Here is a 25,299-nt window from a genome sequence, read left to right on the forward strand (position 1 = left end):
GTATTCATGGGCATGGTATTATAACAACAAATCGGCATTCCTAGTTCTGAGAACTAATTCCCAGAAATACAAGTTTTCATTGGCTGCACTTCAGGGAATTAGACTCCTCTGTGGCTAGGGACATGCCATTACAACCATGGTAATGGAAATAGACCAATTCAGAGCTTATAAGGCATTAGGGAGCCTTCAAGTTGGGAGCAGTACTAAGTTTCTCTTATGTGTCTGTAACTCAAGGTAAGTTAAGCAACACTTATTAATGCTCCCCCTCCTTGGTGATTAGATATGCTTAGCTCATTGTAGATAATGTGTCACAAGTATCTCTTCTATGTTAGTTTTGATAAGGAAAGTTATAAAACACTCCAAAGGTTCTAGAGTTTATGCTTAAAGCCTCGTATATTGTCCAGCACCTTAATCTGGTGCTGTCTGTAAAGCAATGGGCTGTCACCTCCCTCAAGACCACTGCTTGCCTCATTAATACCACTGGAACAAATTATCACTTCACAGCCCAGAAATCTTCTATAGCAGTTGTGGTGATTGATGTAACAAGGCTAAAAAATAATGATGAAATGCATGTTCCAGAAGACAGATTCAAATGGCAGGAGCTTCAAAGGCAATTAAATGTGACACAGAAGGAGTCTTCCTGGAATAAAGTATTTTCAAATAAATGGTAAGATAAGTGTGATAATCTCCTAGACTCACATTACACATAAATTAGTTTTCAATGAATAATTATTTCTGAAGGCTTAGTATGCAATAAAATAGAAGTTTAGAAACAGCCAGTTTGAACTATTTAAAAAATATATTTTGGGGTTTAAAATGGGAAAAAAGCAATGCTTTGGGACTGGCATATAGGCTCATAGTCTCATAAAGGGACTCATTTATTTGTAGCCATAGTATTTGAATGACACCTTTTGATATGCTTTAAAGATTGCTGTTGGTTGGAAAGTAATTGTGACTACAGATGTCAGGTTTAACTGCCTTCCTCCAAAGTGGGTCAAACGATCCTTACGATGTATTGATTCTATACCACTAAGTTACTAGCTATGAGAGGAACCTGCCTACTCAAGAGAGTGTACCTGTGCATTAGACAGGCACATCAAGATCGCCATGAATGGGAAATTTAAGACATGTGGAAGTAATTGAAACAGCTTGGCAATGTTAAAGCACTCTGGCATCTAAAGTCTTGAAGAAGGTAAACCTCAAACTGCCTTTTTGGCCCTGTAAGTGCCCTTGTTTTCTTGAAATTTGGGCATAGGACAAATAAGATGAGCACTGGCTCAGATGTAGCAAGAGAGGTTATTTTTATAGGAATTCTCCACTAAAAAGTTAATCAGAGGACTGTACTTCCAAAGAGACTTTTTAAATAACTTCTAAATAGTAATTTTAAAAAAATCATGTTTTTGAGTTTGGTGTAAAATTATCTGGGGTTGTATTGGATACTTGTTTAAAGTTATTTCTTCACTAGTCTTATTAGCCAAACCTGATGAGGTCGTTTTTTTGATTTCTTGGCATAATCAAAGGAACACATTTATTTAAGGTAGATTACATGTCTCTCTTACTCAGAATTATTGAGATATAAGTCAATGCAAGTCAAAAATCATTCATTGCACTTCAATAATCAGTTTGAAATTTTTTTTACAATATCTTGACCACCCTTTTTAATAACACGATTGAATTATTCTGAAATGTTTTATAATTGTGCAGTCATCATTAACAGTGTTATTTGCCCTGAGTGGGAGTTTGAAATGTCCTTTTGAAAGAAAAATTAAAGATTATTTTGACCTAGTTCTTTAAAATAAGTAATATTTTATGTCAAGACACTGGTTAATATGTAGAACACAGACAGAAATATTCACCAACTGTCAAAAGAGGCTGAGGAATTATTTCCACTTTAAGATGTCTACAATTCACTAGGTTAGACTAAGAGACATAAACATGAATCAAGTGACTTTTTATTACTTAAATGAACTTTAAAAAATTGCATTAGCCTCTTAAAAACTTTGAATTTGGACTTAGAAAATTCTGCCTTTTACTTTCCTGGCCTGTTAATTGGTTGGAAATACTGAAAATACATAGTTATGTATCATGGATAGCAGAAAACACATATGACTAAAATGACAGCTGCTTAAAATAGAAAAAGCAATAAAATGACTGTACTTTTATGACACATTTATAGGCTGGTAATAAAGCTCCTTCCTAATCTCATTCTCTTATCACAGCACCCAAGTGATTTGTGTAATAATTGTTTTATCTATCTTTTTAAACCATGGAAAAGCCAGAAGATGGACCTAATGACCCAGCATTCCTTTTTTTATTGTTACCATCCTTCAACTGCATGCACATTCCTAGTCATTTTGAAGAAAACCTGGGGTTTTTTAGTCCAATCCCCAAAGCATGTCACTAAATTCTTGTGACAATTGACAAAGAATAGCTAACATGTATTTTTTTCACTAACTGCTTTTAAACAATGTTGAGAACTGGTTGCTTATATAGCATAGTTAAATTAAAACACAGATGGTACGGGGAGGGAGGTGGGAGGGGGGTTCAGGATGGGGAACACGTGTATACCTGTGGCGGATACATGTTGATGTATGGCAAAACCAATACAATATTGTAAAGCAATTAACCTCCAATTAAAAGAAATAATTTTTTTTAAAGAAATAAGCCATTTTAACTGAATACTTGGAACCACCCCACTCCCAATTAGTCATGTAATATTTTGAGAAAGAAAGTATACTTACATTCACTGAGTGCCTGCTCTGGGCCAAACACTGTCGTGTATGTAAACTTATTTAACAGCAATTTCACAACAACATTGTGCGGTAGTTATTTTTATCCCTATTTTTATAAAGGAAGAAACTCAACCTTAGAGATGTTAAGGAGCTTCTCCAGTGACATAACAGCTACTCCATGGCAGAGCCAATATTCAAATGTCCATCTGCCTTGTTCTAACTGTTACATTGCATAGCTTTGAAATAAATGTGGAGAAAATGTTTGATAATAATGGTTATATTGTAATACGTTGGAGTAGATCTGTGTAACACTATTCATCAAGATAAAGTATGTGTTTAGTTTGTTAAATTGCTTGATTTAACATGCTGGAATAAATTAAATGCATGAGCAATGTCAGAATGTACAGAATTGTATTGATTATATTAATGCTATTTTATAAATTATAGTAATGATTTTCATATAGGAACACTCTATACAAGTATTTAATGGAAAAAATAAAGTTATTTGCACCCACACATTCATAAAATTATGGGTTTTAAAGCTATAATTTCTGTTTTCCATAAACTCATATATAAAATAATTCAACTACCAAAATTGAAAAATGATATTGCTTCACATTTGAACTATCTGTTGCTAGGTGTAGGGACTGGTAAAGATATTCAGGTGCAAATTATGCTTTAAAAAGAGAACTTAAATATATTTAATTGTATAATATACTTTTAGCTTTAGGTTGTAATACAATCAATTACTTCACTGTGATTTAATATTGACATATTTCTGCTGAAAAAAAAAAAAAAGGCCAGTGACTATGGAAAGCAATTGTATCATTCTACATTTGTAGAAATCTTACAATATAATTATATTCCTGTTATGTTCCTACTAATCATTTATGAATGTTTAAGGCTTTTTATTTTTTTCACTTTCAATTTAAATGATACTTTTTTTTTGCAGTATTACAGAAAGAATAGGCTAAACCTAGAAATGTATTTATAAGATATAGTGACTATATGAGAAAGTACATCAAAATAAGTTCCTATTTTTTTATGAGATGAATCAGCGCTGTGTACCTATGATAGCCCTTTAATTCCATATAACCTTGTAGTTCAGGGCTTCCCAGGTGGTGCTGTGCACTGTGCTTAATCACTCAGTTGTGTCTGACTCTTTCTGACCCCATGGACTGTAGCCCACCAGTCTGCTGTCTGCTCTGTCCATGGGGAGTCTCCAGGCAAGAACACTGGAGTGGCTTGCCATGCCCTCCTCCAGGGGATCTTTCCAACCAATGAGTCGAACCAAGTCTTCCACATTGCAGGCAGATTGTTTACCATCTGAACCACCAGGGAAGCCCACCCCCCACCCCCTCAGGTGGCATTAGTGGTAAAGAACCTGCTTGCCAATGCAGGAGACATAAGAGATGGGGTTCTATCCCTGGGTCAGGAAGATCCTCTGGAGGAGGGCATGGCAATCCATTGGAGTACTCTCGCCTGGAGAATCCCATGGACAGAGTAGCCTGGCAGTTCATAGTGTCACAAAGAGTCAGGCACAGCTAAAGTGACTTAGCATGCATGCATGACCTTGTAATTCTGTAACCTCTCTGAGCCCATAGTTTTCCTTTATTAACTGTGAAATGGGATAGTAACTACTACTCTGGGCTCCTATGATAATTGCATGATGTAATATACATAAAGAGTAATGAACAGTGTCTAGCAATGAGTAGTTATCAGTTTGTTATAAAATCAATTAATGTTTTTGCATATAATTCAATATTTTGAAATAAGATTTATGAATGTTTTAAAATCTGATGCAAAATTTGATTTTTAAAATGAATGAAATCTCAATTACATTACAGCTGCTTATCATATCCTTTTGCTAGCTTCACCAACATTGATCAAAATGACATAGACTTCTCAGGAACATGACTCCTTTACCATGTCTTACCCAGACTTTCCCTCTTGTGTTTCACTAGTTTCCATCTCAAAGCAGAATGTTTTGATATGACTGCCTGACATGACTATTTTGATGGAAGCATATTGACATAACCATATCCAAATAATCCCTTCAAATATAAAATCACTGTTTTTTCCTTCCATGGGTTGTATATCATATCAGATTTTTTTAAAACTATGGCTCTTTATTTTCATATGGACAGTTCAAAGGAAATATCAATAGCTTTTTTTTTATGTAAAGAAAAAGAAAGAAAAAAAGCACCACCCCTACACAAACACCTTCCTTGAGAACTTAGCATCTGTTATTAGAAGCCTGGGTAAAGGATTCCGTAGTTTAGAAGGGAAATACAGTGCAGATTTCTCTAGAGAGCAGTTATTGAAGTTTGGGGGTAAGAAGTTTAAAGCTACCTTGGTGGGCTTATTTCCCAGGCTCAATGTGATTTGGGAGAGGTGTCATAGGGCTAGGTATAGGTTATTGGGACAGTGGTCACTGCCCAGAGCCTTGGAACGGATTTTGCTGTCACACAATTCAGGCAACAGAGACTGAGATAACTAAAAATAATCAAGGCACCAACCAACGTTTTAGGATTGTGCATTCATCAGAGGTCCAAAAGGTGTAGGCGTAGGCCATGTCGTGGTAGAGGTGCCGGAAACTGTCATTGAGTGGCACAGCCTGCAGCAGTTTCCCGAAGCCTTGATGCTCTTGTGGAGTGAAGCCAGCATTCTTTTTTATTTCCCTTTGGGTTGTGAAGGGCAATTTCTTCATGAGCCATGTTGAGGTCCCCACAGAGTACAAGGGGCTTGCGGGATGCCAAACCCTTCAGGAATTTGCAAAAGGCTTCATCCCAGTGCTGGCGGTACTTCAGGTGTACCAGACCTCCTCCTGCATTAGGCACATAGGCTGTCACGAGCACAAATGCATCATATTCAGCCACAATCACTCGGCCTTCCTGATCACGTTCTGCCTCACCAATGCCATAGGAGATTTTGAGTGGGCACTGACGGGAGAGGAGGCCCACACCACTGTACCCTTCCTTGTCTGAAGGAGCTGACCAGTACTGATGGGATAACCCAGAGAGCTCTTGAAGTTCAACTGGTAGTTTGTTCTCTGAATATTTGGTCTCTTGGAGGCACAGGATATCTGGGGCTTCTTCCTTTACCCAATCTAAACATTTCTTCTTAATCCAGGTTTGAAGCCCATCCACATTCCACGAGCAGAACTTGAGTGTGGCTGATTTGCCACTGGGTGAGGTTTTCTGATCTGGGGGGTCTTCATGCAGAACTGCGCCCTCTCCTGCCGCCTCTTTTTCGCTCCTGCCTTACCCTTCTTGGCCTCTGGCTCGGTTTTGGGCTCTTCCCCATCTTCAACCACCACTCCTTTTGTCCTGTGTTTCAGGCATCACTGTAATGAACCGCCCTTCTGCACACATTGAGCCTGGGAAATAAGCCGAGTTCCACATCGCCCACTGAAGCAGTATTTTGATTGCATTGCTTGCTTCAGTCTCTGTCTGGCTCCTCCTTAACCCAGCACAAAGAACCCGTATCAGATATTCTTGAACCTAGTTGTCTCTCTACCACCCAGACTGCATGGTTCTTTCTCTCCCAGTTTTACTCATATTTAAATTGTTTGATTTTTTTTTCATTGAAATGTATTACTTTTATAGTCATAAAAAAGAGAACTATTTTTAAAATGCATACAATTGAGTTAGCCTCTGAGGGGACGGGTGATTTTTGTCTTCCAAAATCATCAGTATAAGAGTGCATAGTGTATGTATATCACTGTGGAAACTGTTAGAAGAATTTATTCTCATCCATCATCCCCAGTGTCTTATGGGGTTAGCAAAATCAAGAAACCTACCAAAAACAAATAGCCATTTAAAAACCATTTTCTACTGGAAAACAGGACAAATTCTATGATAACAAGGCTAAGTCTGTATATCACTAGAGATTAAGTATGACCATTGTAACTGTAAGAGATCATAATTTGAAATGGTGGCCAGCAAACGAAATGAATTGTGACTGATACTCCTTTGTGAGAAAAGCAAGTGTGATAAGCATGTGGCTCCTAGTTTTATGTCATGTGGATGCCAGGTGGTGCCTAAGGCCAACCTCATCTTTTACTCCATTTCCAAGCTTCTTGTCATCTCATACACCTGGGATATAGATCAGGGGTGGGGTGAGGCTCAAAGATAGGCTGAGGATGACTGCTTTACATAACCCGAATATTTAATAATTTTGTTGCTTAGACCTTGTCACATTATTAAAATATAATGTACCCTCTTCCTTTCTTTTTAGTATACTTGTCTCCTCTCTCTACCAAAATATCAAGTGTTAGATAGTTGTGCTACAGATTGGGATTTTGTCTGTATGTGTGTATGTTGGTGAGGTGGGATAGAGTAGAGAATGATGTATGCAGTTGGTATAAGATGCTGAGAATCATTTTCCTTGATTTTTTAGAAATTTTGATTTCCTGTTTCTGTGAAATAATAAAGAATATTAAAATGTGCTTTCAAACTAAAAATTAATCTCTATTCAAAGAGAATTTCTTGGAAAATGCAGTTGAAAGGCCAGAACATTGGGAAGAGATACAGCGATTCGGAGAGATATTTGTGTTTAAAAAAGAAAAAAAACAGGCCCTTTTTTTGCAAGCAGCCTGCCTGACTTTAGTTATATAGTAATAGACAAAGATTTGAGTGAGTAGAATGACAATAGGAAATATTAATATGTGTATATATATATATAACTGAATCACTCTGCTGTACACCTGAAACTAACACAACATTGTAAATCAGTACTTATATACTTTAATAAAAAGAAAAGAAAATACCAATATGGAACAGGCTCTACTTTATAAGACCACATTGGTCTGGCATATCCCATACAACAGGCAGATGTTCAGATAGTGTCAATAATTAAGCATTTGATGAGGATCTATGAGCAGTGTGTTTTTATAATATAATGGATGCAGACATTTTGATTCCTGTCTTTGATGGCTTTCAATCTAGAGGGAACCATATGACATGCTGACATACAACTTATTGTAAAGAAGAAAAAATTTTTAATATTGCTTAGACTGATATTTAAATAGTGTTAGTGCATAGAACTCATATTATCTGGATCAGTCCAAATGAACCGAATGAACCTTAAGATGAAATTTCTAGGAAAGAGTTTTGTTACTCTTACTTTTGAACCAGACTTATTAAAGACTGCTCAAGGAACTCTGCAATCTGTATTATCTTCTAAGCCCAGAGAAGAAGATTGCTGTCATAAGAAAAAGTTCATGAAGAGAGACTGTTGGAGGCTTTGGTTGGGTTTAGTACATGCTGATTTTATGGCAGCAGTATTTCATCAACTGGTACTATAAAGACTATTACACACTACTAACACGATTAGAAGATAACAACCATTCATTTCCATTTTGATCATCTTCATTATTTCTAGGATATTTGTAACTTATAGGATAACCTGATTAAATTTAGTCCCTTGAATCAAAAGGAATTCTAGATTATTTCCTTTTTAATTCTGGGAGAATTTAAGCCATCTGTTGCCTTGAAGCAGAGAGATTTAGCAATCAGGCACAGCAATAAGAAGATATTTGTCTAGGGATGCTATTAATTAACAAACTTGGAAAGCATTCTGCATTTCTTACCTTAAAGTCAAAGCACCCTAACAAGTACATTGGACACTTAGATGATTAAACTTGTCTTGGATCAGATGCTCTTTATGTTCTGCTTTGGATATACAGAATAAAATGTGAATAGAATGTATTAGATCCATTACCATAAAAAGAAAAAGGTACTTACTAAGTGACAAAATTGTTGATTCTGAGATACCAAATAAGTGTGCATTTATAAAACCTGAATATTTCTAAATAAATATGATGATATTTTCACATAATCCTTTTTCACTTTTTCTAAAAGTAACTCTCCTGGCATTTCTTCTAATGAACTACTAAATTTAAATTTGAAAATTTGTGCAACAAATTTTGAGGGAACTGAAAGACATTTTTTGTTTCTTCTTAAATCAACTTTATTTAGGTATAATTACATACAATAAAATTCACCCATTTTAAGTACATGCATTAGTGACTTTTCACAAATACATAACCCATAAAAATCACCACCACTACTCAAGACTGAGGATGTTTCCATAACCCCTTAAGATAGATTTTTTTTTTTTTGCCCATTCCTGGTCAATTCTGTCCTATCCCCAATCTCATTGATCTGGGAATCATGGATCTGCTTTCTGTCACCATAGATTAAATTTGCCTTTTCTAGAATTTCATGTTAGTGAAATTGTATAGTATTTCAGTTCAGTTCAGTAGCCCAGTCGTGTCTGACTCTTTGCGACCCCATGGACTGCAGCATACCAGGCTTCCCTGTCCATCACCAACTCCCGGAGCTTGCTCAAACTCATGTCCATCGAGTTGGTGATGTCATCCAACCATCTCATCCTCTGCCATCCCTTTCTCTTCCTGCCTTCAATCTTTCCCAGCATCAGGGTCTTTTCCAATGAGTCAGTTCTTCGCATCAGATGGCCAAAGGATTGGAGTTTCAGCTTCAGCATCACACCTTTCAATGCATACTCAGTACTGATCTCCTTTAGGATTGTCTGGTTGGATCACCTTTCAGTCCAAGGGACTCTCAAGAGTCTTCTCCAATACCACAGTTCAAAAGCATCATTTACTCTTCTGTATATGACTTCTTTCACTTAGAATGAGGTTTTTGGAGAGTTTGCTTTGAGGGATAATTGACAAATTAAAAATTCTATATATTTAAGGTGTACACGATGTTTTGATATATGCCTGCACTGTGAAATAGCACAGTCAAGTTATTTAACATACTTACCACCTCACAAAGCTGCCATTTTCCCTGTCGTTCCTTCCTTTGTTCCTTCCTCCCTCCCTTTCACTTTCCCTCCCTCCCTCCCTTTCCTTCATTCCTTTCTGTGAGAATACTTAAGATCTTCCCTTTAAGCAAATTTCAAGTATTCAATAGAGTAGCTATGTGCTTCCCAGCTGGCTCAGATGGTAAAGAATCTGCCTGTAATGCAGGAGACCCAGGTTCGATCCCTGGGTTGGGAAGATCCCCTGGAGAACGGAATAGCAACCCACTTCACTATTCTTGCCTGGAGTATCCCCATTGACAGAGGTGCCTACAGTCCATGGGGTCGCAGAGTCAGACACCTCTGAGTGACTTAAGCACAGCACAGAACAGGAGTGTAGACATTTCTTTGAGATCTGGATTTCTCTTCTTTGGATTTATACCCAGAAGTAGGATTGCCAGATCATAAAGTAGTTCTACTTTAATATTTTGAGGAACCTTCATACTATCTTCAAAAATGGTTGTGCCAATTTACATTCCTAGCAACAGAGTACCAGGGTTCTATTAGTTCTGTCTGTATCCTCGTCAGTACTTATCCCTTGCCGTTTTTGCTAATAGTCTTCCTAACAAGTATGAGGTGGTATCTTAATGTGATTTAGCTTCAGATTTCCCTGATGATTAGTGACACTGAGCACTTTTTCATGTAACTGTCAGCCATTTGTATGTCTTCTTTGAAGAAGTGTTTATACTCAGATTTTTTTTCAGACACTTTTTGCTATTCAATTGTATGAGTTATATATATATATATAATTTTTATGTTAGATATAAATTTTATATATTTACATACATAGGTCTTCCCTGGTGGCCAAGTCAGTAAAGAGTCTGCCTGCAATGTGGGAGACCTGGGTTCAATCCCTGGGTTAGGAAGACCCCCTGGAGAAGGGAATGGCAACCAACTCCAATATTCTTGCCTGGAGAATCTGTGGACAGAGGAGCCTGGTGGGCTATAGTGCATGGGGTCACAAAGAGTTGGACAAGACTTAGTGACTAATGCTTTCACTTTTCATATATATATATATAATTTATATATTAAATATAAATTTTATATATTTACATATAAATATATGTAGGATACTAACCCCTTATCAAATAGATGGTTTGAAAATACCTTCTCCCATTCCATACCATTAATTTTGTTGAATTTCTGTCCTCAAGTGCTTCCAGGGTACATAAATAAGTTAAGAATATCCAGTCTAGACTTTAACGTCAAGCGGACTAGAATTGGAGTCCCAGCTCTTCTATTTACCACCTTTTTACTTTTGCAAGTTCTTTTACCACCATAAACCATTACTTCTTCAATTTAGAATTAGTGATAGTACTTTATGGTGGATTTATTATTATTGCTAGGATTGAATAAGATTTTATATATATAGGATTGAAGTGCTTTTACAGTAATGACTGCCACATAGATATTTCCCACAAATGTTGGTCCCTTTCTTCTCTTCTGTCCCTCTAAGAATTGACTTTATTCTTTAATACACTTCTGTACATCCCATCCATGAAAGTGAAAGTGAAGTCGCTCAGTCATGTCCGACTCTTTGCGACCCCATGGACTATAGCCTACCAGGCTTCTCTGTCCATGGGATTTTCCAGGCAAGAATACTGGAGGGGGTTGCCATTTCCTTCTCCAGGAAATCTTCCCGACTCAGGGATTGAACCCGGGTCTCCCACATTGTAGGCAGATGCTTTACCATCTAAGCGACCAGGGAAGTCCAGGGAAGATCCCATCCATGGGAATCTCCTAAAACTACCTTTTGGACCATGGTATACCCTGCCACACAGCGTCCAATGGTGCCTTATTATCTGCTGGGTGAAGTCCAAACTTCAAATTCAAAATTCAAAGTCCTCTACAATCTGAACCCAGCTGTTTCCTTCCTACCACTACATGAATATTTCACTCAAGTTCAATTAGTGGACACCAGGGTTTCTTCAGTCTGTCAGAGGGCTTGTTGTTTAAGAGTAGGGAGGTTTGGTCTTATAGGGGTGGATGGTAGTGTGATGATGGAAGTTCTGATAGCATTTCAGAGAGGAGATGACAGGATTGAGAAAAAAATTGTCTTTTTCATTCTGCTCCCTTTTCTCATTAAAATATCCTTCAATGAAGTGTGCCCAGGTTATCTCAGCTAGGAAATATTTCTTTAAAAGACCAGTTACTGCACATCAACTCTGTGTAAGATATTACCTTAGCAATGAGGACCAAAGTAACCTGAGAGTTCATCACAAATATGAAACAAACTTGAAAACAGATAATTTTAAAAAATTGTAATATGATATAGTACTGATCATGGCATCCAGTCCCATCACTTCATGGCAGATAGATGGGGAAACAGTGGAAACAGTGGCTGACTATTTTTTGGGGCACCAAAATCACTGCAGATGGTGATTGCAGCCATGAAATTAAAAGACACTTACTCCTTGGAAGGAAAGTTATGGCCAACCTAGATAGCATATTCAAAAGCAGAGACATTACTTTCCCAACAAAGGTCCATCTAGTCAAGGCTATGGTTTTTCCAGTGGTCATGTATGGATGTGAGAGTTGGACTGTGAAGAAAGCTGAGCACCAAAGAATTGATGCATTTGAACTGTGGTGTTGGAAAAGACTCTTGAGAGTCCCTTGGACTGCAAGGAGATCCTACCAGTCCTTCCTAAAGGAGATAAGTCCTGGGTGTTCATTGGAAGGACTGGTGTTGAATAAAGGTAAGACACGGAGAACATTTGAGACAGAGGGAACAGAAAATGCAGTGGGATAGAGGATGTGAAAGGGTTCCATGGGTTCAGGAAATCATACAAAATCTGATGAGGCTTCAGTATAGGACTGGGGCAAAGATGGAGTGGAAAATGAGAAATGAGGCTCTGAAGGTAGATCAGAGTCAGTCTGTGGTTCTTATATTACAATAATAATTGCAATAATAATTTATTGAACTACTACTATGTATTAGGTGCTCTGTAAAGTGCTATATATACATTGCTTTTTCCAAAGATTTCTACCAGCCATGTGACATATAAGGAATATTATTATTCCCATTTTTTCATTGAGGAAACTGAGGCAGAAAGTAAGTAGTTGCCCAAGGTCACCAACTGGAAAAGGCAAAGCTAAGACTGAAATCCAGGTGTGAATAACCACCGAGTTCATGAACATGAATGTATGAGGCAGTGATGGTAGCAACATGGATGTAGAGCAGAGGGAGTTGCATCCTCTGAGGCATTCTATGAGGTAGAAAGATAGTGTTGTTGGGGCCTAATGTTGAGTGATAAACCAGAGTGAGGCATAGAGGGTGATTCTAAGGTTTCTGGCTGGGGAGATGTGGTTTTGGGAACATGGTTAACTCATTTGCAGACATGGAGAATTTAGGAAGGAGAAGAGTGAGAGGCGTTAATGAATTTGAATTTGGATGTTTCATAAACTTCAGGATCTTCCAGGGGATTGAAGCTGGTCACTAGAGATTTACAAATACAGATGGCAAGATCTGGACTGGATAGACAGATCTGGAATCAATCACCATGTTGACAATAACAGAAGTTGAGTCATGAATATAATTACCCAGGGAGGATGTGTAAAAGTAAAAGAGCAGAGCATCAAGAATAGATTGCCCCTTCCTTGGAAAATTTTTAACATATTCCTTGCTAACTAGCATAAACTTCTAGTGTTAAATAGAGACTTTTTTTTTTTAATCTCTCTGATGCCTGTTGGATTATCAACTACTTGAAGACAGAGACTGTTCTGAGTAATTTCTACAAGCATTTAGCAGAAAGCCTTGTGCAGAGTGTGAATTCATTACATTGGATTGTCCTGGTACACTGAATGGTTTTAGAGACAGGACTGTGAGAAACCATAAATAAGGGGCTTTTGGTGAGAGCTGTGTATTGGGAGCAGTGGAACTGAGGAGAAGGTGTCAATATCTCCATCCATACCAAGGGTTGGGCTATTTCCCTCATTTAAAGTTGGAAATATAGTCATTTCCCAAAGTACAAATTTTGTGCTTTGTTAAGCAAAGATTCTCAGGCTTGGTGTATGATAGAATTAATTAGGGCAGAGAGAAATCTTCAACTTGAGCTTTCACATTCTGAAGAAAACTTCTGATTGTAATAAATGACAAACTTCTTTTTTTAATTGAAGGAGAGTTGATTTACAATATTGTGTTAGTTTCTGATGTACAGCAAATTGATTCAGCTATATACATATATATATTCTTTTAAAATGATTTTTCATTATAGATTATTACAAGATATTGACCAAACTGAGTTTTTATTTGTTTTAAAATTTAGGAATAATATTTCAACTATGCCTCACACTGCAACTGCTTAAATGAACTATTCACTGATTATTCTGGGATTTGAGAAGACTCAGGGCACCGAATAAAAGCTGACTATTGTTATTTAATTGTTGGTAAAAGACACAATCAATACTTGATTACTCTGAATTGGTACATCCAGCCATGCAAATCTTTAACCTCAGATTAATTAAATGTAGGACCATGACCCAACCTACAACAGTAATCTTTAGTAATAGAGAATTAACTGATGTAAAGTCCATTTGTAAAGCATGTAGTTGTGCTGATGCCCAAGTTAATCTTCTACCTATCATTCTGTCTGAACTATCAGCAGAGTTATGGCAAGCAGAGTGTTAACATTGGCATTTTGGAGCTTCTTCCCCTTCTCCCTATTCCTACTACCCGTTTTTACCACAGTTCATAAATGAGATATTTCTACACCCAGTGGTATTTTGCATCTTAGTGAAGATTGTTTCCTTCCTTAAAATCCCAAATATTTTTACAAATTGCCATTTCTCATGTCCTGAAATATTCATTAAATCATTCAAAATGTAACACTTGTGTATTGGGTACGTGCTATGTGTCAGGTACTACACTACTACACTCGGCATTAGGGATGTCGTGGGGAACAAAACTGACAAGTAACCTGACTATACCTCCTGTAATGAGACAAATACATAATAGACAAACAAAGCATAGGTAAATGAGATAATTTTAGAGTAGTGTCATGTAGACAATAGAAGTGAAAAGCAAAGGAGAAAAGGAAAGATATATCCATTTGAATGCAGAGTTCCAAAGAATAGCAAGGAGAGATAGAAAGCCTTCCTCAGTGATAAATGCAAAGAAATAGAGGAAAACAATAGGATGAGAAGGATTGGAGAGATCTTCAAGAAAATTAGAGATACCGAGGGATCTTCATGCAAAGATGGGCTCAATAAAGGACAGAAAAGGTAGGGACCTAAAAGAAGCAGAAGATATTAAGAAGAGGTGGCAAGAATTCACAGAAGAACTGTACAAAAAAGATCTTCATGACCCAGATAATCATGATGGTGTGATCACTCACCTAGAACCAGACACCCTGGAATGCGAAGTCAAGTGGCCCTTAGGAAGCATGACTACAAACAAAGCTAGTGGAGGTGATGAAACTCCAGTTGAGCTATTTCAAATCCTGAAAGATTATGCTGTGAGAGTGCTGCACTCAATATGCCAGCAAATTTGGAAAATTCAGCAATTGCCACAGGACTGGAAAAGGTCAGTTTTCATTCCAGTCCCAAAGAGAGGCAATGCAAAAGAATGCTCAGACTACTACACAATTGCACTCATCTCACACGCTAGTAAAGTAATGCTCAAAATTCTCCAAGCCAGGCTTCAGCAATACGTGAACCGTGAACTTCCAGATGTTCAAGCTGGTTTCAGAGAAGGCAGAGGAACCAGGGACCAAATTGCCAACATCTGCTGGATCATGGAAAAAGCAAGAGATTTCCAGAAAAAGATCTATTTCTGCTTTATTGACTATGCCAAAGCCTTTGACTGTGTGTATCACTACAAACTGTGGAAAATTCTGAAAGAGATGGGAATACCAGACCACCTGAACTGCCTCTTGAGAAATCTGTATGCAGGCCAGGAAGCAACAGTTAGAACTGTACATGGAACAGCAGACTGATTCCAAATAGGAAAAGGAATACATCAAGGCTGTATATTGTCACCCTCCTTATTTAACTTTTATGCAGAGTACATCATGAGAAATGCCAGGCTGCATGAAGCACAAGCTGGAATCAGGATTGCTGGGAGAAATATCAGTAACCTCAGAGATGCAGATGACACCACCCTTATGGCAGAAAGTGAAGAAGAACTAAAGAGCTTCTTGATGAAAGTGAAAGAGGAGAGTGAAAAAGTTGGCTTAAAGCTCAACATTCAGAAAACGAAGATCATGGCATCTGGTCCCATCATTTCATGGCAAATAGATGGGGAAGCAATGGAAACAGTGACAGACTTTATTTTGGGGGGCTCCAAAATCACTGCAGATGGTGACTGCAGCCATGACATTCAAAGACACTTGTTCCTTGGAAGGGAAAGTTATGACCAATCTAAACAGCATATTAAAAAGCAGAGACATTACTTTGCCAACAAAGGGTCGTGTAGTCAAAGTTATGGTTTTTCCAGTAGTCATGTATGGATGTGAGAGTTGGACTATAAAGAAAGCTGAGCACCAAAGAATTAATGCTTTTGAACTGTGGTGTTGGAGAAGACTCTTGAGAGTCCCTTGGACTGCAAGGAGATCCAACCAGTCCATCCTAAAGGAAATCAGTCCTGAATATTCATTGGAAGGGCTGATGCTGAAGCTGAAGCTCTAATTGTTTGGCTACCTCTTGTGAAGAACTGACTCATTTGAAAAGACCCTGATGTTGGGAAAGATTGAAGGCAGGAGGAGAAGGGGACAACAGAGGATGAGATGGTTGGGTGGCATCACTGACTCAATGGACATGAGTTTGGGTAAACTCTGGAAGTTGTTGATAGACTGGGAGGCTTGGTGTGCTGCAGTCCATGGGGTTGCAAAGACTCCGACATGACTGAGTGACTGAACTGAACTGAACTGAAGACAATGGAAGATGATAGGATAGAGTGATTTGGTGGTAGTAGTATTGGAGAGCTGTGAAACATCAACTAAGATTGTCACCTCCCTGAGGTGACATTTGGGCTGAAACCTGAGTGGTAGCCAGGCAAAGATACAGGAGAAGAGGGTCCCAGATGGGAGGAAGAGCAGGTGCACAGACTCCGGGCTGGGAACGAGTTAGCAAATCTAAAAAACGTAAAGAAGGTCACTGTGGGCCGAGCTAGTGATGGGGTGGGGGTGGTGAGTGTATGAGGTGACGCTGGAGAAGCAGGTGGAGTCTGGGTCACTCGGGGCCTCATGGGCCAGGATTCGCAGCTTGGATTGTGTTCCAAGAACAGTGGCAAGTCCCTGCTGGCTTTACCAGTTGGCTTCTGCGGTTTGCCTTTGGGGCCCCTGTGCCCCTCGTCATGCTTCTTTCTAGAGTGAATGACGCCCAGTTTTCCCTGTCCCGGGGGAATGCTTGGATCTCGGGTGGTCTAGAACCATCCATTCTGTGCTGTCACTGCCCCTCCCCAAGTTTCACCTCCCTCTGCCCCGTCTCTGAGTGAGAAATCCTCATCATTCTTAACAGAGGGGCACAGCTGGAACTGGGGGATCAGATCAGAAAAAGACACCCCCTCCAAGATGGAAGACAACAAGAGTCTTCCTGGGGTGGATCAGTGCCATCTCATGTAGCAGCATCTCAAGACAGAGACAGACCTTCGTACAACCATGGGTGTGGGTGTGTCCAATGCCAGGCAGGGCAGTGTTCCTAGGAAGGTGTCCACCTCGGAGGGAATTCACAGCACAGACTCTGCAGACAGCATCCATCATTTCAGCCTGTGCTTCACGAGGAGACAGCAGGATGATGGAAGCTTTGGGTGTTCAAGGAGGAGTTTTGAAAAAGGTGCTAGAGACTGAGACTTCTCCATGTGTCCAAGGCACAGAGACTACATGTGGGGCTCTGAGCCCTTAGAAAAGCTGTCTCTGTGGTGCAGTAAGGATTTGTCTTCCTTTCCACCAGAGTGGGGATCATATTGCCTACAGAACTCACCAATTCCCCTTTCCTAGACACTATAGGCACCAAACTGCCTTCTTCTTGTTAAAAGTAACTCCTTCTATTTGTACTGTGCTCACAAATGTTGCCATCTATGCAATCTAGTTTAGTCATCAAACCAACCCTACAAGGTAGGGCTTATTCTATGTCAAAGATTATCAAATTAAAGCTCATAGAAAGTGCCCCAAGGAAAATATAACTCTGTATATAAACTGTAGGGAAATGAACATCAAATGTGGTAAATATCTTGGAAATAGAGCCAAGAGGATTTTTTTTAAGGATTTGATGTGGAAGAAGAATAATATAGTTTCTTTGTCATTGTTATAGACAGATGAATTTGTTAAGGTTAGTCTGTAGTTCTTGCTAGAAAACAGCTATTAATTCTTCCAATACAGTGTTGTGTTTAGGTTTCTGACAACTAAAATAAAAACTTTTAGGAAGACTTTGCTCTTTTATTTTTTCTAGTTGTTTCATCCTTGGGATAGTTCTAGATTAGTCACCCAATTAAGTCATCCAATTGTGAGTATACTGTTTGCTTACCTATTTACCAATGCAAAACCTCTTTTTTTAAAAAAACCTCTTTTAATATGAAGAAATTGGCTGTTTCCTTTAGTGGGTTGATGTGGTTGAGATGGACGAAATTGGACCTTTGAGGTGGGTAAAGAAGTTCTTATTGATGAAGATCAGACTTCAGCTATACAGTGACAAATGAGGCAAAAGGAGGTCCGGGATTTTGTGAAGGACATTTGACAACATTTTAAATGAAGGATGGAGTTAGAGATAGATCTTAGTTTCCCTAGACTTCTATAATTAGTGATGTGCTACATGTAAATCACTCCCCTTTCAGAGTTGTTGGTCATAAGGAAAAGTTTAGGAAGTAATTGGGAAAGAGCAATTGAACTCAGATTTATAGACCTCCTACAACGTGCCAAGAATTGCTGCAAGATTTTTCTAAATATCATCCCATTTCCTTTGCACAAAAACACTGGGAGGAGGAAATATAAAGCCCTCTTTACAGATGAAAGGATGCCACTGACCCTTTAAAGAGTTTAAGTAACTTAGTCAAGGGACAAAGCTGCTAAGTGGCAGATTCATGATTCGAACCTAGGTGACTCCACTGCTTACCTTCTCTTTACACTTCGGCCCTTGTAAATGAACATGAATGAACTGGCTTAATTAAAATTGCTGGTTTATTTGTATTTTTTAATGTACATCTTAGGCTTCTGGCTGTAAGTCTTAATTTTACAGTAAGCAAGCAGGATTGATCTCCCTAACTCTGGAAATTCGATGGTTGAATTATGGAAAGATACTTTATGGAAGCACTCTATATGATATTTCATTTTGCTCTCAAGTTTAGAAGAGCTATTTCTCTTAAAATCACAGTTTTTTGGCAATTTGATTAGCTTTTCCTTGGGATTGTCAAAAATATCTAGAGGGTTATAATAAAAACGGAGTCCTAAAAATGTGAACAGTCAGGTCGTGGGCCAAAGAGAATGTCAAACACTAGTCAGCATGGGAACCAAGATACGTGATTATATACTGAGGTATCATTAAGACCTGAGATGTTAGTGCCAAATGAGAACAAAATGGGACTCGTAATGTTCACAGCTTTCATGATGAATTTATAATATTGAAACCAAATTTACTTGGGGTACCATTTTATAATGTCTGACACTGTTTCTACTGTTTCCCCATCTATTTCCCGGACTCCAAAATCACTGCAGATGGTGACTGCAGCCATGAAATTAAAAGACGCTTACTCCTTGGAAGAAAAGTTATGACCAATCTAGATAGCATGTTCAAAAGCAAAGACATTACTTTGCCGACTAAGGTCCGTCTAGTCAAGGCTATGGTTTTTCCAGTGGTCATGTATGGATGTGAGAGTTGGACTGTGAAGAAGGCTGAGCACCGAAGAATTGATGCTTTTGAACTGTGGTGTTGGAGAAGACTCTTGAGAGTCCCTTGGACTGCAAGGAGATCCAACCAGTCCATTCTGAAGGAGATCAACCTTGGGATTTCTTTGGAAGGAATGATGTTAAAGCTGAAGCTCCAGTACTTTGGCCACCTCATGCGAAGAGTTGACTCATTGGAAAATACTTTGATGCTGCGAGGGATTGGGGGCAAGAGGAGAAGGGGATGACCGAGGATGAGATGGCTGGATGGCGTCAGTGACTCGATGGACGTGAGTCTGAGTGAACTCCGGGAGCTGGTGAAGGACAGGGAGGCCTGGCGTGCTGCGATTCATGGGGTCGCAAAGAGTCGGACACGACTGAGCGACTGAACTGAACTGAACTGACCATTTTATAATATTTCCATCAAAAAGAAAATTACCAGAGCTGGGAGAATCTAAGAAAAGCCCATAAGAACTACAAAGGAAAATCCTTATAATTGGATTTTTAAAAAATGGGCTTCCCTGGTGGGTCAGCTGGTAAAGAATCTGCCTGCAATGCGGGAGACCTGGGTTCAACCGCTGGGTTGGGAAGATCCCCTGGGGAAGGGAATGCCTACTCACTCCAGTATTCTGGCCTGGAGAATTCCATGAACTGTATAGTGCGTGGGGTCACAAAGAGTTGAACACAACTGAAAGACTTTCACTTTTTTTCAAGTTCAACACACACACAACTTTTGCATTAGAGTTGTAAACATTTTTGATCACATAGGAAAAGATGTGTGCCATGTCAAGTCTGCTGCCTCAACGAGGATAATTTATTGAGAGTCCAAATATGGGATTTAAAAATCACTTCAGATTAGAACTATTTTCACCATGACTATTGTTAGTTTGTTTCTTATACTCCAGCAGATATTTCCTCACTATTTTGGCTTCATTTTCCATCTCCAGGACATAATCTTGCAAGATCACCTCTCACCCTTATCTCTTGGTGACTGGGCACTGAGATGGGACATTATGAACTTGATCTGACAACTTAATAAGATGTAATAAGACCTGAAATAGGGGCAGTGCCCTTTCGACTGAGAAGATCTAGATAGGTATAGAATCTTTTCAACGGTATGTCTAACCAAATTCCCTTTAAGACTTCCCCTTAAAACATTAGATGTCTTTTCCTGTTTCAAACTAAAATGTGATCAGTTGGAATATTGGCAAAGAACATGTCATTAGCAAAAACTCCAATGAAGACAATTTGCTTTGGGTTTGATTTTCCTGTTTTTGTGGTTAGCTTAGCACCAGATGGTGCCCTAGTGAGTTCTGTATAAATAATACAATCATAGGGTTGAGTGATTCTCTACCAGTCACAGAATCAAGCAGAAAATAGCACTTGTCTTTCTGCACAAGCCCATGTAGACTATCTTATTGCAGATTTGTTCTTATGCAGCTCAAACTCTCAAATTCTTGTTATGGTTGGTGGTTTTTTTTTTTTCCTATTTCTTTATTGGGCAAGCCAGCAGCCAACTCCTCATTGTGACCCAGAGGGAAGGACTACTGACTTGAGGCTCTTTAGATGATACATCCATCCATTGCAGAGAGGAGAAGAGGTGAAGAAGCAAAAATCTCTGCATTCCCTCTCTTGTTCCTGAAAAGGAAGAGTGGCCCCAACACTCCCTTGACAGTTGGTGCACATTAGGCAGTGAGGGAACTGGCTTTGCCCACAGAAGCCCTGTGGCAACCCCTTACAGGCTTTCAAGGTCCAGTCCATGATGCTCAGTGATCTTTCCTCTTTCTCCGGGTTCAGACGACAGTTACAGTTTGTTCCTTAAAATCTAGCTCTTCATTAGGTTCTCTTTGATATTATAGTTTCCCCAAACCTCTCCCTTTGGATGTAAGTCTTATCTCACCCATGGGATTCTAAGTTGCTCAAATCTATTTTCTTACAACCTAAATGACTTAGCACAGAATTGGGCATTCAATAACTGCTGTTGAATTGATAACACATATGTGGGTTACAGCTCCCACACACTGGAGCACAGATTTAATGGTCAGTACCCCATTCAATGAGCAGTTTATCTATGGTGACACAAAGGATTCTCATTTCTTAAGAGTGATGGAGAAAGAATGAAAAACTTCCCCTGCTTTTCTGCTTTCATTTTTCATATAGTAGCAAACCACAGAAAAGGTGATGTAGCCCATTGAAGGAAAATAGGTGGAATCACTGAGAACCTTTCTTCTTTTGAAAGCTGCCTGTATTTTTACTCTGGAAGCACAGATGACCATACGGTATGTCCAGCATTCACATAGACCTATAATAAAATTGAGCCACTCAAGTATTTTTCTGAGCTTGTGGCTCTGTTTACAAGTCTTTGCTTTAATAGTTCCTATGTATTAGATGTTTTGGGGTGACCTCAAAAAGGCACTTAAGAATTCAGATCAGACTATTTAAACCAGTAATTTACTAATTATAAAGATCTAATTTCTAAAGAATTTATTTCACGTATTTCCCAAAACATCTTATGGTCTGTGACAGAGTTCTCAAAGTGTGTCCTATAGAATATTAGTATTTCATGACATATGAATAGATGCTTCCTGGAAAAATAATTGGTTGCTTGGTTGTTGGGAGAAATGTTACGTATCCTGTTTGCTTCTTGGAGCATCACATAGCATATTAAAGGCTCCAAAGTGTCTTATAGCAAAAAGGTTCTGTTTAACTTGTTTATCTTGGCATTTAGCAAACATATTTGATCTCAGGAAGAGAATAATATTTAGTGGGTATTCTGTGCCAGGTATATATTAGCTTATCAAATTTTCACAATAAAATTCTAAAATTCCCTTGTGGCTCAGATGATAAAGAAGCTGCCTGCAATGCAGGAGACCCAGGTTCAATCCCTGGGTCAGGAAGATCCCCTGGAGAAGGGAATAGCAACCCACTCCAGTATTCTCGCCTGGAGAATTCCATGGACAGAGGAGCCTAACAGGCTATATACAGTCCATGGCGTCAAAAAGAGTCGGACACGTCTGAGCGACTAATGCTTTTCACTTTCACCCATATTTAAAGATAGGGAACTGAGCTTCTGCTGTATTAAATGATTTGTTCCAGGTCAAACAGTGGCAGAGTCTTATATAGTGAATTTTCATGTGGACTCTGCCACCAAGTAGCTATGTACAACTGTTTTGGACAAATAAGTCATCTTAATTTCCTTATCTTTAAGTCACATGAAAATAATAATGGTTTAAAGATGAAAGGAGTTGAATTTATATTACCATGTTTTGACAGAAAAGTGCCCTACAGGTAGCATTTGTACTTTTCAAAAATAGGAGGAGGAAGGGGGGAGGAAGAGGTCAACAACTAGTTCCAGGAAACATGTTCACTCAAAACATACAAGGTTAAGTGCTAAACTTGTAAGAAAGTGAAAGTGTTAGTCGCTCAGTGTCCATCTCTTTGCAACCCCACCAGGCTCCTCTGTCCCTGGGATTTCCCAGGCAAGAATATTGGAGTGGGTTGCCATTTCCTCTTCCAGGGGATCTTCCCAACCTAAGGATCGAACCTGTGTCTCCTGCATTGCAGGCAGATTCTTTACTGCCTGAGCCACCAGGGTAGCACTGCTGCTAAGTCACTTCAGTCGTGTCCGACTCTGTGTGCCCCCATAGATGGCAGCCCACCAGGCTCCCGTCCCTAGGATTCTCCAGGCAAGAACACTGGAGTGGGTTGCCATTTCCTTCTCCAGTGCATGAAAGTGAAAAGTGAAAGTGAAGTTGTTCAGTCGTGTCTGACCCTCAGTGACCCCATGGACTGCAGCCTTCCAGGCTCCTCCATCCATGGGATTTTCCAGGTAAGAGTACTAGAGTGGGGTGTCATTGCCTTCTCCACTAGGGTAGCACATGTAAGAGCAAATGTTAAAAAAAAAAAAAGTTACAGCTACCCTGAATGTTCACCAGAACACATATTTTCATTTCATAACTGCTTTGTATTTTTGGTATTGTTAGATTCTCAGATTCATGGATTGATCAAATTGGGCAGTACAGCATTAAAGCACTCAGTGGTACTGTTTTGAAATGTTAAGACTAGAAATACATTATCACTAGATATTGGAACTTTGACTCTTAACAGCAACTTTCTTTGCTTCTATGGCTTTAAGCCAGAAGCTAAGCTTCTTTCTGTTTATTTTTGTATCATTCATTAAGTAGGCATTGCAAAGAGCTAATGGTCTTAGAGAGTGGCTCTGCCTCACTCTACCAATTCTAAGGTATGGTACTTAATTCTTAGGACTCTATCATCTCTCTCTCAGTTTGTCAAGTTTACCATATGAGCTAACCCATTTTTACTTGGCCCCTTGCAAGCTTGAGTGAGTTGGATGTAGATACATTTTCCCCCTAACTTTTGAGAGTCTTTGTAAATTTGTTCTACCTGTAAATTTAACAGATAAATAACACAGTGTATAATATAATACTCTGGAACTTATTCCACATACTGACCTGAATGTGGTGATGGGTGTATGACAAAGGGGAAGAAGACTGCTAATTAGACATCTACTTTGCCAAACTGGAAACTGATTTCCTCGTTACCTAAGTTGAACTGAATTCCATTTCCAGTCTCGAAGTCATTACAAAGGCAGTGCACAACTGAACTGAGACAGACTGCATTTTGCATTCTGTATCCCTGAACTATCATTAGCTGATATCATAAATATTGATAGATAGTATAATACTCCACCAAGTTTATTAAAAGAATAATTTAGAAGCCCATGGTGGTTTTATCATCTGGGGTTCTACCACTCTCTAAAGTGTGATGACTGTTTCTGTGGTTTTCCTAGATTTGGTATTTATGAGTTGTTTATGGCTCTGACATTATTTTATGCTAGAATTCATTAACCTTTAAAGTGTTTCTGATATGGTTACTCACTATTGTCACCTCTGGTTTCTAGACACACAGAATGCATCCTAAAAATAGGAGATGAAACTGATAGCATTCAGATTCACCGGAAGTTGCTTTCTTTGGCTACTTGGTTTCTGAGGTGTAGTGCCAGCTGTTCTGGAGAGAGCAGAACTGCCCTTAATGTGATGACATTCCAGTTCCTTTGACAGAGCCTCAAATTACAAGCTTCACTGTCTGATAACTGTGATTTCTTAAAAGACGTGCATCTATATCTTTGTTGTAAAGAATAGAAGAGAAATAATGGCACTATTTAAAGGATAGTTTCAATATATAAAAAAGGGTAATTGCTGTGAAATCTGTGCATAGCCTAAACGAGCTTATACTCTGATAAAAGCATTTCTCTAAAGGCAACTGCCTGGGTAGATTAATGCTGCCGTCTGGGTTCTGCTCAATAGAGCTTATGGGACTGAATGGGATGGACAGTAAAAACAGACATAAAACCCCAAACTTCTTTCACTCTTTTCTAAACCCTTTGGTCTTTATGTAGCTCAAAAGATGAAGCAAGTATCAGAAGTACTTCTTAACACACATTAAATACTGAGCCTTCTGCTGCTAAGAAGTGACTTAGGAAGGATTGAGGCTGAAGTAAGATATATTCTAATATTGATTCTGGCCTGAAATAAATGCTTATGTCCTTGAAATAATTTGCTGGTAGCTGTTTATTTATTATTTTTTAATATATATTAAATAAAAAGTCCTTTGTTCTCCTTCAAGTTCTGGATGGGCTAATTAGCCACTTTGTAAACCAACATAGTACAGTATTTCATCTGGATAAATTAATTTATAGTCTTGCATTGAAATGTAATTAAAATGTTGTTGCAACTAGTTTTTAGTCCCTAACCAGCAATTGCTGTTACTCTTTACATGAATTGGATGGTAAATTTCATTAGCTTGTTTTCCTGGGCAAAAGATAGTGTCTAATTGCAGTCTCTGATCCACAGAGCTACAGAACAAACCCCCTTAGCTTCAGCTTGCTAAGCAAAAGTTTTCCATGC

The 25,299-nt window shown here is 38.8% G+C and overlaps 1 non-coding gene and 1 pseudogene across 1 annotated transcript; one reads left to right on the top strand and one right to left on the bottom strand.

Moving 5' to 3' along the window:
* Positions 1-5,100: 5,100 nt before the first annotated feature.
* Positions 5,101-16,934, bottom strand: LOC120882604 (annotated as a pseudogene).
* On the top strand, positions 9,688-9,759 carry TRNAY-GUA. Its single transcript has one exon. It is a non-coding gene; the product is annotated as a tRNA-Tyr (tRNA).
* Positions 16,935-25,299: the final 8,365 nt, after the last annotated feature.

Source organism: Oryx dammah, unplaced genomic scaffold (assembly GCF_014754425.2).
Source record: "Oryx dammah isolate SB20612 unplaced genomic scaffold, SCBI_Odam_1.1 HiC_scaffold_23, whole genome shotgun sequence".
Lineage (NCBI taxonomy): Eukaryota > Metazoa > Chordata > Mammalia > Artiodactyla > Bovidae > Oryx > Oryx dammah.